Source organism: Salmo salar, unplaced genomic scaffold (assembly GCF_905237065.1).
Source record: "Salmo salar unplaced genomic scaffold, Ssal_v3.1, whole genome shotgun sequence".
Classification (NCBI taxonomy): Eukaryota; Metazoa; Chordata; class Actinopteri; order Salmoniformes; family Salmonidae; genus Salmo; species Salmo salar.
Genome location: NW_025549084.1, coordinates 54,802 through 59,421, shown reverse-complemented (window position 1 = coordinate 59,421; position 4,620 = coordinate 54,802).

The window sequence follows — 4,620 nt, the reverse complement described above, 5'->3', positions numbered from 1 at the left end:
CTCATTGATTTGTAGATCTGATGCAGTTGCTAGCTCAGTTAGTGAGCCTAGCATGTGTCACGAATGATTTATGTGGTACCCACAGAAGGCCATAGGCAGGAGCAAGAGAGCTATAAACCCATACAGTTTTTTGCCTGAAAAACCCTAAATCCATCAAATGTATTTATAAAGCCCTTTTTACATCAGCAGATGTCACAAAGTGCTATACAGAAACTCTAACCCTACGTATAACCTATTTTGTCCTTAACCCCTAACCCTTAACCCTATTAGCCTAGAACACGTTTAGAAACTATTTTAGTAATAATATTATGTTAGTAAATACAAATATAGTACCAAAATACATTTTGATTATTTTGTCAATCAAAACCTGTCTTGGCATTTTGCTTTCTTTGTTTTGTTATTTTATTATATATATTATTGCAAGGCAGAACACTTGATAAACAAGCCACATTAGTTTTATTTTTAAAATGTGGTTTGAACTGGGTGACCTAGTAACCTCTATGTGAAAGTCCAGAAATTGGTGTGGGATAGGTGGGGCAGGTTTGAGACTGATCTAAGGAATTAACAAGAAAAATACACTTTATTTCTCAGCTACCTCAGTAGTACTGATTTCTCTGAGAGTGAGACAGATATATATTATTACTGTGTAAAACCTAGCAGTACTACTGATTTCTCTGAGAGTGAGACAGATATATATTATTACTGTGTAAAACCTAGCAGTACTACTGATTTCTCTGAGAGTGAGGCAGATGTATATTATTACTGTATAAAACCTAGCAGTACTACTGATTTCTCTGAGAGTGAGGCAGATATATATTATTACTGTATAAAACCTAGCAGTACTACTGATTTCTCTGAGAGTGAGACAGATATATATTATTACTGTATAAAACCTAGCAGTACTACTGATTTCTCTGAGAGTGAGACAGATATATATTATTACTGTGTAAAACCTAGCAGTACTACTGATTTCTCTGAGAGTGAGGCAGATATATATTATTACTGTATAAAACCTAGCAGTACTACTGATTTCTCTGAGAGTGAGACAGATATATATTATTACTGTGTAAAACCTAGCAGTACTACTGATTTCTCTGAGAGTGAGGCAGATATATATTATTACTGTATAAAACCTAGCAGTACTACTGATTTCTCTGAGAGTGAGGCAGATATATATTATTACTGTATAAAACCTAGCAGTACTACTGATTTCTCTGAGAGTGAGGCAGATATATATTATTACTGTATAAAACCTAGCAGTACTACTGATTTCTCTGAGAGTGAGGCAGATATATATTATTACTGTATAAAACCTAGCAGTACTACTGATTTCTCTGAGAGTGAGACAGATATATATTATTACTGTGTAAAACCTAGCAGTACTACTGATTTCTCTGAGAGTGAGGCAGATATATATTATTACTGGATATATAGCATTTTGAAAAAAAAACATGATAATTTATCTCTCTGAAATAAAACCATCAATAAAAGCTAATTTACGAACGTTTCTGAAAAGTGATATACAGCGTTTTGGAATGAAACTCTTCTTATGTTTCCCCATCTGAGCTCAGAGTAGATGAGAGATGTAATGTTTGTCTCTGTTGTGTTGAAGACCAATCAAGCAGGAGAGACCAGCCTCCCCTGTTCCCAGCTGTGTGTCCATGAAGAGTGACCAGTCTATGGGTATACCTATACTCTTTAGAGAGGGAGACTTTTCTACTGAACAAAGGTAAGAAGAACTCATGGGTCATGGTCAGTGAGTTAAACAACACTGTCTCTAGTCATTTCTCCTCTCACATTTTACCATTTATTTTCGTTGTTTTCATAATCCATAGGCTAATCCTTTTGTCCATTTCATAGTCCTAAAACAATATTAAACAAACACAACATTCCCTTCCTGTGTGTGTGGGAATGTGTGTGTGTGTGTGTGTGTGTGTGTGTGTGTGTGTGTGTGTGTGTGTGTGTGTGTGTTTTTGTTTCACTCCCTGGATGAGGACATGTAATCTCAATCCTGGTTGCCTAGTCACTTTTACCCCTACCTACATCTACATATTACCTCAATTAACTAAACTACCTGGTACATTGACTCAGTACTGGTACTCCTTATAATCTCATTATTACCACAACTACCTGGTACCCCTGCACATTGACTCAGTACTGGTACTCCCTTTTGCCTCATTATTGTTATTTTATTGTGTTACTTTTTTCTTATTTTATTTAGCTAATTGTTCTTCCTTTTTAACTACATTGTTGGGTAAGGGCAGGGTCAAATAATAATCAATGTGGTTATAGAGGGTCAACAGGTCAGCACTTTAGGACTAAATGTCAGTTGGTTTTTCATAGCCGAGAATTCAGAGGTCGAGACAGCAGGTGTGGTTGAGAGAGGAGAGAGGGAGAGAAAGAGGGAGAGAGAGGGAGAGAGAAAGAGAGTAGAGGGAGAGAGAGAGAGAGAGAGAGAGAGAGAGTGATAGAACACCAAACTCATTCATAATTTTTAAATTTTGAAACAATAAAAGCTAATTTACAAACATTTCTGAAAATTGATATATTGTCACGACTTCATCCGAAGTCGATGCCCCTCCTTTCTCGGGGGGTGCTCGCCGGTCGACGTCACCGGTCTTCTAGCCATCATTGATCAGTTTTTCATTTTCCATTGGTCTTGTCTTGTCTTCCTACACACCTGTTTCCAATCCCATTAATTACATGTGTATTTAACCCTCTGTTTTCCCTCATGTCCTTGTCGGTGATTGTTTTGTTATGTTACGTTACATGTGTATCGGTGTGCGACGGGTATATGTTACCCAGGTTATTTTGTACTTTGGTTTTGGAGGGTTTTTTTTTCATTAAAATACTCCAGATTAACCAATTTGGTTTCTCTTGCGCCTGACTTCTCTGCCACCTACGTACACGATTATGACATATATAGCTTTTTGGAATGAAACCCTTCAATTGCTGCTTATAATACCATCAGTAATCCCAACAGTTACAATGTTGTATTTTAATTAAAAAAGATATAATAAATTGCGGCGCTGGAAACCACTGAACTAAAGCATTTAGGATTTTCAACAACGCACTGTGGGGACACTGTGGGGGCACTGTGGGGACAGACATAAATCTCTTGGCATGTTTTATTAACTATATATGTTGTCTCTGACCTGGTATCAGTGACACGACATCATCATCTTTAGTCTAGATTAGACTAGAGACTGAAGGTCTGTTTCTGTTGTGTTGAAGCCCAGTCCATCAGGAGAGACCAGACTCACCCAGCTCTCTGTCCATGAAGAGTGACGGGTCTATGGACCTCAAGGATGATTTCAAAGATAGAGACATTTTTGCATTTACAGGGTAAGTAGTACTCATGGTACATACCAGGTATGTATTCACAGAGCGACAGCAGTCTGTCCATGAAGACTCCACTCTATGATACCGCCAATTACATGCACCAAGGGAGACATTTCTTCAATCACAGAGTAAATACTCATAGTATATACCAGGTATCTAATCACAGAGTAAATACTCCTGGTATATACCAGCTATCTAATCACAGAGTAAATACTCATAGTATATACCAGGTATCTAATGACAGAGTAAACACTCCTGGTATATACCAGGTACCTAATTACAGAGTAAATACTCATAGTATATACCAGGTATCTAAACACAGAGTAAATACTCCTGGTATATACCAGGTACCTAATTACAGAGTAAATACTCATGGTATATACCAGGTACCTAATCACAGAGTAAATACTCCTGGTATATACCAGGTACCTAATTACAGAGTAAATACTCCTGGCATTGATACAAATAGCGTGTTTGTGTTCAAAATGTTAACACATGTTCTACAAATCCCAGGCCACAAAACAGACAAGGTTTTAAAAATCTAACTTTTAAAAGTTTATATTCTCTCAAACACTGACCTCTACTGGACACATTATTAACACTTTTAGTTTGATGTCTTCCAGTTTGTAGAGACTGAACTGTATCTCAGCAGGTAGGGACGGGGATTTGGATCAGACCTCTACTGGACACCTTATTAACACATTTAGTTTGACGTCTTCCAGTTTGTAGAGACTGAACTGTATCTCAGCAGGTAGGGACGGGGATTTGGATCAGACCTCTACTGGACACCTTATTAACACATTTAGTTTGACGTCTTCCAGTTTGTAGAGACTGAACTGTATCTCAGCAGGTAGGGACGGGGATTTGGATCAGACCTCTACTGGACACCTTATTAACACATTTAGTTTGACGTCTTCCAGTTTGTAGAGACTGAACTGTAGCTCAGCAGGTAGGGACGGGGATTTGGATCAGACCTCTACTGGACACCTTATTAACACATTTAGTTTGACGTCTTCCAGTTTGTAGAGACTGAACTGTATCTCAGCAGGTAGGGACGGGGATTTGGATCAGACCTCTACTGGACACCTTATTAACACATTTAGTTTGATGTCTTCCAGTTTGTAGAGACTGAACTGTAGCTCAGCAGGTAGGGACGGGGATTTGGATCAGACCTCTACTGGACACCTTATTAACACATTTAGTTTGATGTCTTCCAGTTTGTAGAGACTGAACTGTAGCTCAGCAGGTAGGGACGGGGATTTGGATCAGACCTCTACT